The sequence below is a fragment of the Sciurus vulgaris genome (assembly GCF_902686455.1).
Source record: "Sciurus vulgaris genome assembly, contig: HiC_scaffold_181_arrow_ctg1, whole genome shotgun sequence".
Lineage (NCBI taxonomy): Eukaryota > Metazoa > Chordata > Mammalia > Rodentia > Sciuridae > Sciurus > Sciurus vulgaris.
Genome location: NW_027632872.1, coordinates 100,118 through 113,575, shown reverse-complemented (window position 1 = coordinate 113,575; position 13,458 = coordinate 100,118). Strand labels below are relative to the sequence as shown.

At 35.4% G+C, this 13,458-nt stretch overlaps 1 protein-coding gene across 1 annotated transcript in view; it reads right to left on the bottom strand.

Annotated features, from left to right (window-relative positions):
• Nucleotides 1-13,458, bottom strand: part of LOC306652372 (uncharacterized protein) — a 131,659-nt gene that overhangs the window by 104,997 nt on the left and 13,204 nt on the right. The window contains exon 2 of the mRNA XM_079125306.1: nt 12,238-12,303. The gene's annotated coding sequence lies outside the window, so the exon portion shown is untranslated. The remainder of the gene's footprint in view (nt 1-12,237; nt 12,304-13,458) is intronic.

Here is a 13,458-nt window from a genome sequence, read left to right as displayed (position 1 = left end):
AACTTGGAATGGAACCACCATTTGACCCAGCTATCCCACTCCTTGGCCTATACCCAAAGGACTTAAAATCAGCATACTACAGAGATACAGCCACATCAATGTTCATAGCTGCTCAATTCACAATAGCCAGATTGTGTAACCAATCTAGATGCCCTTCAATTGATGAATGGATAAAGAAACTGTGATTGATATATATATATATATACATATATATGATATATATATGATATATATGTACATACATATGATATATATATGATATATATATACATATATGTATGTATGTATATATACACACACACACACACACACACACACACAGTGGAATATTACTCAGCCATAAAGAATGATAAAATTATTGCATTTGCCAGCAAATGGATGTAATTGGAGAATATCATGCTAAGTGAGTTAAGCCAATCTCAATAAACCAAAGGACAAATGATCTCGCTGATACCTGATAAGTGGATGATGATACATAATGGGGGGTGGGAGGGGTTAATTTTAGGGTTAGAGTTAGGGTTAGGGAGTGGGGCAAGAATGGAGGAAGGAAGGACTGTATAGAGGGAAAAGAGGGGTGGGAGGTGTGGGGGGAAGTGAAAAAATAACAGAATGAATCAAACATTACCCTATGTAAATTTGTGATTACACAAATGGTATGCCTTTACTCCATGTATAAACAGAGAAACAACATGTATCCCATTTGTTTACAATAAAATAAAATAAAAAAAAACAAGTACAAATCTAGAAGTGTTATCAGAGAAGGGTATTTTCCTAAAGTTGATTGTACATGTTTGAAACAAAAACCATTGCTCAATTATGCCTTAGTATTTAATTAAACTGTATTTTTATATTCCACTTCATCCCAGAGAATCTGATGCATGTGCTATACATAATGTATATAGTTGTGATATAAACATGGCAACCTTCCATAATATGGGTCTCACTGTTTTCTCTGATGCTCATAAGCAGAAGGCCAAGTTTCGAAAATCTCTAATACCCACTAATTGAACTGATGGGGTGGACTGTTGAAATGTATCTTACCATAGATTTTAAGTTTCATCTAAACATCAGTATCAAATGATTAGTGTCTCATTTGTTTATGGAGAGTCATGTGAGTCAAAGTTCTGAAATCTTAGAAAAAACTATTGTATTGCCTCCTTATCATTTCTGCTCATTTTCTTCCCAGAATTTTACATGGGTTCAGAACCACACCAAAAACCTAAATGATACTTCAGTGTGTCATCTGTCTTTAATCGCTCAGTAACTTTTAGGCAAAAGAAACTTACTCTACCATTTATGACTAGCATTCATCTGAGGAAGTTTACAAAAGCACCAAATGCTTACTTCCTTAAATAAATTTTATATTGAAGTATGAATACATAATTTTATTTATTAAATTATCACCAGTTTTGGTTCTCTTTAATTTTTTTTCACTGCTGTGGTGTGAGAATACTTGTGTCCCTCTAAAATTCATGTTGTAACTTAATTCCCAATGAGAATATTAAGAGATATTTGAATATTAAAAATATTAAGAATATTAAGAATATTTGATGGTGATTCAGCCATGAGGAATCCACCCACATGAATGGGATTAGTACCTTACAAAGTATTTTAAGGGAACCTGTTCTGCTATTTTGTCCCATCTATGAGGACACAGGGTTCATCCCCTGTAGAGAGATTATGTCTTTACTAGATACCACATCTGCGAGCATGTTGATCTTGGTCCTTAATCTTTAACCCAGCCTCCAAAACTTTTAGAAATAAATTTCTGTTATTTATAAATTACCCAGTCTATGGTGTTTTGTTACAGCAGCAGGAAGGGACTAAGACAAGCACTATCTCTAAAAGGAGCTCTTTTCTCTCACAAACATTGCCATACTGTTTTATGCTATATGTTATTTTCCTTTCTAAAGACTGAGAGTTACTATATTAGAAGCACATTTTATACAATGATCTTGGGGATTTTTTAGAAAATTTGATGTCCAAAATAAATATACTAGACAGATTATAAGAATGTGGTTTAATAGTTATATTGTTAATTGTTGGTGCTATGAAAATATTGTTTTTAACTAGCGCTCCAATCAGGTATGCTCTTTGGAGTTCATTTATATAAGATTAGAACCTGGTTAAGAATTGTGATCTCTATGAAGCAGAAAATACACACCTACCTGATTCTTCTTTTAGATGTGTTTGATTTTTAAGTTAGATTCTTGTATTACAATTAAGGTACTTTATGTTTCCATTTGAGAAGAGTTCACATCCTATGCTATAGAATTCCAATATTTCTCAATCAACCCCAAATTGTTCACTGGTTTTATATACTACATAAGACTGAAAGTACATTTCTTGGTACATAGCCCTCCAGCCTCCTGAACACTTTTTTTAATCAAATCCTCATGTTCTCCTCATAGATGTTCTTTATATCTGGATGGGGACAATCTTTCCAAAGTTCAAGTCTGAGTTTATAGGCCTCTGTTTAAACCACAGGGACAGAGGGCCTGGCAGGAGTTGGGGAATGAACAAAGTGAGCCACAGGCATTTAGGGAAGTATACAGGAAGATGTTTCTGGTTAATTTGGATGTGCACAATGAAATCACAAGTCTTTTTAAAAATATTTTTTAGCTGTTGATGGACCTTTATTTTATTCATTTATTTATCGAGATGCTGAGAATCAAACCCAGTGCCTCACACATGCATGAGGCAAGTGCTCTACCACTGAGCCACAATTTCAGCCCCCACAAGAGTCTTATGAGAGAAAAGAGGAGGTAGGGAGAATCAAAACCAGAAAAGAAGATGCAATGACAGGAGCAGAAGTCATGTGCTATGCAAAGTGAGCAGCTTCTAGAAGCTAAAAATAAAACCTCAAGGAATTCTTCCCTAGAACCTATAACCTTGCCAACACAGACTTCTGACCTCCAGAACCATAAGGTAATACATTCATACTATTTTGTTATAATTTTTTATAGCAGCAATGGGAAACTAATATGCTTGTCTCTGATAATATCATCAATATCAGACCTGGAGGTATATGCCTCCTATTTGTAGAGTCTAGTTGTTCTTGTTGCTCAAGATAAAGTCCTGGTTTGGAACAACTGTTAATTGTCACAGAAAAGAAATGTTTTTTTCCTTAGGGATACAAAGCTCCAGAACCAACCAGTAGAAGCTGTAGTTTGCTCAATTGTTGGTGCTCAATACAGGTAAAGAAAACACGGAAATACATAATTATTTCACTAAAACTTTGAAACTTGGATTTCAAAACACTGTGTATCAATCGTAACTTCAATTGTGTGTGTTCTGTGTGTGTGTATATGAAAGTATTCTTTGACAAGCTTTTATTTTGGAGAAGGGTGTACCAAGGATTGAACCCAGGGGTGCTCAACCACTGAGTCACATCCTCAGCCCTTTTTATTTTTTAATTTGAGACAGGGTTGTGCTAAGTTACTTAGGGTTTCATTAAGTTGTTCAGGCTGGCCTTGACCTTGAGATTTCCCTACCTCATTCTCCTACAGGCATGTACCACCATGCCCAGTTTGACATGCTTTTTTAGGGGAAGTCTTAAAAAGGATACAAAGTTGAGACAGGACAGGCAGTTTGGAATGGGGACTTTTATTTAAGGTTTGACAGTAGATAAAAAATATAATAACTGTCCCAGAGTAAAGGAGCATCAAGTAGGCAGTAATTGAAAAAGATTTTTCTTCTAAGATACAACTGGTAAGACTAGAGCGATGAAACAGGTAGAAAAGACAGTAAGACACAGAATACTAGACACCATTAAGATCAAGCCACTACCTTGAGACCCAATTTTCATATTTTGTTACTATGTATTTGATATTTAGCCTAATACACAAAAAGCCTCCAAATTTTCCTAACATGATTTTTCCAATACCAATGTAGAGTTCCTACAACTGAGCTATGTGTCATAATTTGGTAAGAAAACCTAAGATTTCCAAAAACTGAAATATCTTTATTGTTCATACTTACTGTTTTTTCTTTCCATTATTTAAGTAGATTTGTAACACTAACATTACCAATGTTAAGAAGTTTCTATCCTCTCCCTGCCAGGTTAAGTGTTCATAAAGAAATCTCTACTGACAACTGTATAGCATGGCACTTTTGAAGGAATTCCATCTTCCTCTGATGCCCCATTAGATATGGGTCCCTTTTTTCCTCCTCTTCTTGAATTGACCTTGGTCGAACTCTGTGCATCCATCTTCTTTGACTAGTCACAAAAAGTGTAAAAAAGTCTGTCACCAGTATTTCATAGATGGTAATACACACAGCAAAACACTGCACACATTTCACCATGATAAGCCAAGAACATCTGGCAAAAACAAAGTCTCACAAAACAGGTTATTAGAGAAACACTGAAATGCTTCTCTATGAAGTAATTAATCTCCTGATCTCAGAAGTCGTACCTGCTACCAATGCAGCCTCTACACTTCTAATTTCATATCTTGACTGTTTGCAAAAGATTAGGAAAACTTGGCTGAAAAGACAGCTATCTAGGTTGCTTATCTGGCATCTAAATGCTTGGGACCAGAAGTAGCAGATTTCAGGCTTTTGAGATTTGGAATATTTGCATAGGGTTAAGCATTCCTAATGTGAAAATCTGAAATCCAAAATACTTGGGAATCTGAAACTTTTGAGCAGACTAAGAATATTCAACCTATGTAGACTGAATACCCCTTTTATCATTTCTGGGTCAACTGGAGGCATGGCAGGTACAAGGCAATGTGAAAGGTATGACTAGTAAAGAATTGTAAAGATTCTTCCGTAAATTGTGGTGGGGAGAAGAGAGGAATGAAGAAACTTTGGATGGTGTAGAGGAAAATGGGGTCGGCGGGGGTAGGGGACAGTAAGATAGTAGAATGAAACAGACAGTATTACTCTATGTATATGTACGATTACATGAATGGCGTGAATCTACATTGTGTACAACCACAGAAACGAAAAGTCGTACCCATTTGTGTACAATGAATCAAAATGCACTCTGTAAAAATAAAAAAAGATTATAATAAAAAAGGAATTGGTAAAGAGAGAAAAAAAGTTTTTTACTTTTTATTTTATGTATGTCTGTATGTATTCATTTGTTTATTTTTTACAATACTGGGGATTGAAAACAGGGTTATTTTACCACTGAGCTATAACCACAGTCCTTTTTGTTTTATTTGATGATAGGTTTTCATTAAGTAACTGAAGCTGGCCTTGAACTTGTGAACCTCCTGCCTCAGCCACTTCAGCTGCAGAGATCACATGTGTTCACCACCCCTCCTCGTGAGAAAAGAGACTTCTTAAAGGCATAGCTATTGCCAAGACCTGGTTTAAGATACAAGTATGGATTTTTTAACTCAAAATGCTTTGGAGACCATTCCACTAGGATTCAGCTCTATGGAAACTTCAATAGCACAGTTTATCTGTTAAATGTCATTTCCCTTTCATTTTCGGTACTTATTTTCCCTTCCTCTTTCAGGGTCTTAGCACTTTAGGTTTGTTCATAGTCCCCAGCTATTAAAACTCCAGGCAGGTTTCTCTTCGTCCAAAGGAAACTCATTCTTACTGTCTTCCTTTGCAGAAAATTTCTAGCAACTAGTCATCACAGAAAATTCTAAATATTTGATATTTCCTGTTTAAATGTTGGCATGTGCAACCTCTCCTGCAGGAACATTTATATGTTTCTTGGGTAATACAATTTTCTCAAATAAATTAATTTCTTGATCATGATAAAATGCTAAGACATCAGCCAAATATTTGGGTAGGAAAAGCTCTGTGATTAACTGTTGTCTCTAAGATAATGATCCAGTGAAAAATCCTCAGGGTAGAAGTGAAAAATGCCAGACACAATGAGGACATATCCTGCCTTGCTGCTTCATATAAGACTTTATGAGTAAGCCATTTATCTAAACAAGTTGTGCTTTACTTTCTTTCCTTCATTTAAATTCCAAGTGGCGATGTGACAAGATCTACAAGAAACCTGGCCTGATTCTTAAGAGATTGAAGGTGATACCCCATGAGTCATGGCTATGTATTAGGTTGATATAAAAATATAGCAGAGTCTAAAGTGAAAGACAAACACCTCCCAGAAACTGTCTTTCATTACAAATGTAAATTAATATTTAATATTAAGTTCTTCCAGTGATAATGATCGTAGTTTTTCCTTACTGCTGTTACTAATTATTCTTTCAAAACATTCAGAGGTCAATACTCTCAAGTCATTGATCTAAGAGGCCTGCTAAGAATGTCTAATCAATCCAATTAGTGGCAGTTTCACATGAGAAAAGTGCAACTTGGCATCAGACATATCAATCTTATCAGGCAGTCAATAATATGATCACTTAACTGTGAGCAAGGTAATATAATGTAATTTTTAAAGTACAACATGAATCCAGAGAACATTATGCTAAGTGAAATAAGCCATGTACAGAAAGACAAATACTGCATATCTCACTTTTATGTGGAATATAAAAAAGTGACCATAATAATAATGGACATATTATTACCCACTGTATATCTTAAAATTGTTAAAAGAGTAGATTTTAAATGCTATTACTACTCACACAAAAGATTAACTATGTAATCAATTTGTAACTTAGCTTGATTTTATCATTCCACAGTAAAAATAAAACATCACAGTGAGGACTGGAAAACGTAGCTGAGTCTTAGAGTGCCTGCCTAGCACGAGTGAGGCCCTGGGTTATATTCCCATACCAAATACACACACACACACACACACACAATCACAGTATACCCCATATGGTTATTATTTGCCTATTAAAAAGATAATAAAGTAAAAGTACAAAGTATTTTCTCAAGGAGACTTTAATTACTGTAAGAAAACCATATGCAGAGCCCCACCACTATATAAATGTTTGATGTAAAAAGGTTCTTTAGCATTCCAAAACCAGTGGATGAACCATTTGCTGAGGAACAAGATATTTACATAGTTTCAAAGAATCTCCCCATAGATTGCTTATTAATTATGAATGGAAAAGTGTTACCTTGGTAGTAGAAAAAAAATCTCAGCAACATTATCACCAATAATGCCTCCTGATATAAGGCACTGAGAACAGATATATTACCTACTGAAAATGTGTAAACTTTATCAGTTCACAAGAAAACAAGCAAACAACCCCCAATTAGAAGATATTCTAAAGGAATCTGTAGTCTTCAAAAAAATATCAACCATTAAAAAAAAAGGTTGAAAGATGGTTTCAGGTTAAGAATAAAGAAATGACAACTGAATAAAATGCATGATTCTAGGTTGGAGAAGAAATTGTTATAAAGGACAGTTATCAGGACAATCAACAAAATTTGAATATGGACTACATATCAGATAACATGCATCAATGTTTAATCCTGAATTTGATAATTATACTGCTCTGTAGAAGACTGTTATTGCTTTTAGGATAGACATACTGAAATATCTTCTGATAAATTGTCATGTTTTCTTTTTTTTTTGCAGGGGGGGACATATTGGGGATTGAACTCAGGGGCCACATCCACAGTATTATGCATTTTATTTAAATACAGAGTCTCACAAAGTTGCTTAGTGTCTTCCATTGCTGAGGCTGGCTTTGAACTCGAGATCCTCCTGCTTCAGTCTCCTGAGCCCCTGGGATTATAGGTGTGCGCCACCTTGCCTAGCTAAGTGCCATGATTTCTATAGCTTAACCTAGGTGAAAGAAAGAGAAGAAGAAGTAGGAGGGGAAGGGGAAGAAAATATTTTTAAAAGTAAAGCAAATATGGCAAAATGGGCAAAAAGAGTGATGCAGGAGGTATCCCAATACCAGACCTTAAACTACTATAGAGCAATAGGAACAAAAACAGCATGGTATTGGCACCAAAATAGGTAGACCAATGGTACAGGATAGAAGACACAGAGACATATCCACATAAGTACAGTTATCTCATACTAGACGAAGGTGCCACAAACTTACAATGGAGAAAAGATAGCCTCTTCAATAAATGGTGCTGGCAAAACTGGAAATCCATATGCAGTAAAATGAAATTAAGCCCCTATCTCTCACCCTGTACAAAACTCAACTCAAAATGGATCAAGGATCTAGGAATTAGACCTGAGACTCTTCATCAAATAGAAGAAAAAGTAGGCCCAAATCTCCATCATGTTGGCTTAGGACCAGACTTCCTTAACAAGACCCCTATAGTGCAAGAAATAAAACCAAGAATCAATAAATGGGATAGATTTAAACTAAAAAGCTTTTTCTCAGCAAAGGAAACAATCAATAATGTGAAGAGAGCCTACAGAGTGGGAGAAAATCTTTTCCACACACACCTCAGAGCACTAATCTCCAAAATTCATAAAGAACTTAAAAAAATTTATATCAAAAATACAAAGAACCCAATCAATAAATCGACTATGGAACTGGGCAGACACTTCACAGAGGAAGATATACAGGTGATCAACAAATATATGAAAAAGTGCTCATCATCCCTAGAAATTAAAGAAATGCAAATTAAAACCACCCTAAGATTTCATCTAACTCCAATTAGAATGGCTTTCATCAAGAACACAAGCAATAATAAGTGATGGCATGGATGTGGGGAAAAAGGCACACTCATACATTGCTGGTAGAGTTGCAAATTGGTAGTCACTCTGGAAAGCAGTATGAAGATTACTCAGAAAACTTGGAATGGACCCACCATTTGACCCAGCTATCCCATTCCTTGGTTTATACCCAAAGGACTTAAAATCAGCATACTACAGTGATGCAGCCACATCAATGTTCACAGTTGCTTAATTTACAATAGCTAGACTGTGGAACCAACCTAGATGCCCTTCAGTTGATGAATGGATAAAGAAACTGTGGTATGAATATTACTCAGTCATAAAGAATAAAATTATGGCATTTGCTGGTAAATGGATGGAGCTAGAAAATATCATGCTAAGTGAAATAAGCTAGGCCCTACAAACCAAAGGCGACTCTGATGAGTGGATAATGATACATAATGAGGGGTGGTGGCAGCGAAGAGAAGAATGAAGAAACTTTGGATGATGTAGAGGAAAATGGGGTGGAAGGGGATGGGAGATGGAAAGATAGAAGAATAAAACAAATAGTATTACCATATGTATGTGTATTATTACATGAATGGTGTGACTCTACATTGTATACAACCATAGAAATGAAAAGTTGTACCCCATTTGTGTACAATGAATCAAAATGAAGTCTGTAAAAATTTTTAAAAACTGTAATCAAAAAAATTGTATCAATTTATAAATCTAAGTGGTATTTATAGGAGTGCATTTTAATATTCTTATAACTGTTCTATAGGCTTTACTAGATTTTACTTTTTTTTTCCAAAATAAAAAGAGGAAGAGGGGAAGAAAGAGAAGAGAAACATGTATATTATATAAACAGTGAGCAGGGAATGTAGCTCAGTGGAAAAAATGCTACAGTAAATATGGCAATGTTATCAACTTATGAGTACAGGTAGAATAAACATAAGGGAATTTAATATTCTTGCAATTTTTCTATAGGCTTTACTTTTTTCAAAATAAAACACTTAATTTTTGTTTGTTTAATGGTTTTCATTTTTGTTTAAGATGTAGTTTCACTATTTTGTTTGCCTGGGCTTAAGCAATCCTCCATCTCAGTTGCCTGAGTAGCTGTGATTACAGGATCATGCCACTGCATATGGCCCCCCCAAAAAAGTTTAATTTTAAAAATGTTCTACAACAATTTTCTGCAGAGAAAGACGCTCATATGAGATTGACTCTTAGGTCTTTAAAAATAGATTCCCTCTTCTTCCTAATTCTTTGAATCAGTGTACATGATGGATACACACATAAACACACCCCATGAAGTATGTTATAGTAATGTAAATGTATTCATTTCTTACAAAGAAAATAATAATAGCAACAATTATAATAGCTATCCTTTTTTCTAATATTTACTATGGACTGGGCACTGTACCATGCATTTTATATATGTTATCTTCTTGACCCTTATAATCTAAGAAGATGGTATTATCAGTCCAATTTACAAATGAGAAAACTAAGGATTAGGGAAGTTAAGCAACCCACCCAAGAGCTAGTAAGTAGGAAAGCCAGGCTTTAAATTTAGCCTTGTCTAATTCTAAAGTCTGTACTTTTGTGTCTCTCAAGACACAAATTTTTTTAAAAAGAAACTATCTCATCATGATTGCTACCCCACCTTCCTCTAAGATCGTTCTACAGCATGAGTTTCTTAAGTTTTTACAAACTTAAGCCAGGTCAGCCTAACTAAACACTGGAATAAAAAGGTCATGGTTATTTAAAGGTAAAAACATTCTAAGGCAAATCAAATAGAACTAATGCAGCTACTGGCCTGATTCAGGAACTGCCAATCAGGCAGCTGTATAGATCAAAAGATCTTTCCTACTGGATGGTTTTGCTAGGGTTTCTGATAAGCTTTGAACTTAGGTGATAAACAATTCTTTACTTCTGCTCCTCCCCCTTCTATATTACAAAATGGTGGTTTTTTAAAGACCTGAATATTGTTCATTTGTGGTAAAAAACAGTATTTAAAGGGTGCTATAATAAACCAGGGAGAATATGTCATATTCATTAGTATTTTCCATAACTGCAAGTTAAAATTCCTAATCCTTACTAAAAAAAAAAAAAAATCCAAAAACACATCTATAGGAGTTTCTCTGAAGTTTTTGCTCTGTGTCTTTTCTTTTGCTTTTTTTATTTTGTGGGGGGAGTGAATGACTGGGGGATGTGCTATATTTTTAGAGCTTATTAAAGTATAATTGACATACATTAAAGTGTATTTATGAATTTTTTAAAAAAATTTTTAGTTGTCAACAGACTTTTATTTATTTATATGCAGTGCTGAGAATCAAACCTAGTGCTTCATACATACTAGGCAAGTATTCTGCCACTGAGCCACAACTCCAGTCCATTTTATGAGTTTTAACACATTTACACATCTGTGAAATGATCAAAAGTAAGAAAATGAACATATTTACCACCCTTAAGTTTTCTCATACCACTTTATAATCTTTGTAATCTCTCCTTCCCCACTCCAACTTTGCTTTTTTTAACACTGTAGTAAAATATATAACACACAAAATTTGCTTTGTTTCTTAAATATTTATTAAAGTATTATATCATCTTATCATATGATTCAACTTAACTAACCAAACATAGCAGATATTATTATACTAAAAAGAAAAAAAAAAAAAAAAAAACGGCTTTTTATTCCAGGAGTTAATACTGTTGATGTGGCTATCAAAGATATTTTAAAGCCAAGAAATACCTAAGGTCTCTATATGGTTCTCTAGATCTTGTGACACTAGCTCTGTTCCACTAGATTAAAAAAAACAAAAAAGACACAAAGAATATAGACAAAACATATTTAACATACCACAAATGGGACTGGGGACAAGAAAAAGAAATTTCTGACCAGCTATTAAATGCTATAGTAAGCCTGGCATGGTGACGGACGCCTGTAATCCCAGCTCAGGAGGCTGAGGCAGGAGGATCCTGAGTTCAGAGCCAGCCTCAGCAATGTCAGGGCACTCAGTAAGCAACTCAATGAGACCCTGTCTCTAAATGAAATACAAAATAGGGCTGGGAATGTAGCTCAGCGGTTGAGCCCCTGAACTCAATTCCCAGTACCAAAAAAAAAAAAAAGTTAAAGTAAAATTCACAAGCATAGAAAAAAAAATCAAGGCAGCCATTGTCATTATTAATATATATAAATTATATATTACATAAACCTTTGGTAAATAACAGTAATATTCTATCGCTATTTCAGTTGGTCACATATATTCTTTTAACAAAATCTCTCTCCATACTCTCATCAAATGGCTAAGGAAGAGAGTACTTTTAGTACTTTTTTTTTAACCTATGTTCCATTTTGAGAAATGTAAAAATCTTTAACCTCACCCTTTCAGTATAGTGCAGTGATTAAGAAGTCCAGGTCTAAAATCAGATTACCTAAGTACGAATCCTATCTCTACCACTAGGTACTTAGACAAATTCCTTAATCTCTCCATGTCTTATAAGTATTATCTATCAAATGATGTTTAAGTGAGGTAATCCAGTACCTTATGCAGTAATTTCTTATAAGTATTAGCTACTATTATTATTCAGTAGTAATTCTTGTCATTTTGTGCCTTAAGGTTATCTTCTATATATCCCTACATCCAAAGAGATGTTTAAGTTTTCCCCTTTCATTATAACAATAAAATACCTGAAGAAAGCTATTTCATAAAGAAAAAAGGTTTATTTACCTTACAGTTTTGGAGGCTGAAAGCCCAAAATCAGTTGACTCCTTGTGTTCAATCTCTGGTGAAGGCCTACTGGCAGATGTCATCATAAACGTGGGAAAAATTTCAAGAGGAAGAGATCACATGGTCAGAAAGGAAAACAGGGAGAGGGGAGGGGTGAAGTTTATTCTTTTTATCATAACCCTCTTGAGAAACCTAACTCAGGGCCCTGCTAAGTTAATCCCTTTAAGGGAAAGGCCCCCTATAATCTCCCACTACAAGCCATCTCTTAAAGATCCCATCACCTCATACACTGCCACACTGGGGACCAAGCCTCCAACACATGAATGTTAAGGCATATATACTAAAACCATATATAAACCAGGTATGGTAACACAATTGTAATCACAGTGACTCAGGAGGCTGAGGGAAGAGAATCACAAATTCAGTGCCAGTCTCAGAAACTTAGGTAACTTAAATTAAAAATAAAAAAGGCTCAGTGGTAAAGTGAGCCTGAATTCAACTTGCAGTACTCCAAAAAACAAAAAACACACAAATGACAGCATTCCATGCCTGACCCAACCCATAGTTTCATGTCTGATTTCACAATGCAAAATACATTCATTCCACCTCACAGTACCAAAGTCTTAACTAGTTCCAGCATCACTTAAAAGTCCAAGCCCAAAGTCTCATCTGAGACTCAAGGCAACCACTTACAGTTGTGAGTCCCTATAAAATTAAAAACAAGTTACAGACTTCTGGGATAAATTTGTGGAATAAGGATAAAATAAATACTCCTATTTCAAAAGGAAGATAGAGGCAGGTAGAAAAGAGCAATCAGCTCAAACAAAATCAATATCAAAACAAAAAACCAAAACCACAAAGCTCCAAGTCCAGGACATTATGCACACTGTAGCAAGGAGTGGACCCCCAAATCCTTGAGCAGCTATACCCCATGGCTTTGCAGGTCACAGGACACAGTTACTTTTTGGGGCTGGTTCTGCATGCTGCCTAGCAGGCACTGCATAGTGCTGGAAGCTGTACCTTTCAGGTCCCCACTGTGGAGGGAGGGAGGAAGAGAGGGAGGGAAGGAGGGAAGGAGAGAGGGAGGGAGGGAGGGAGGGATGGAGAAAGGAAGGAAGGAAGGAAGGAAGGAAGGAAGGAAGGAAGGAGGAGTTTACTTATTTCATGGTTTGGAGGTTCAAGGCCCACATCTGGTTAGTGATAGCCTTCTTGCTAGCAGTA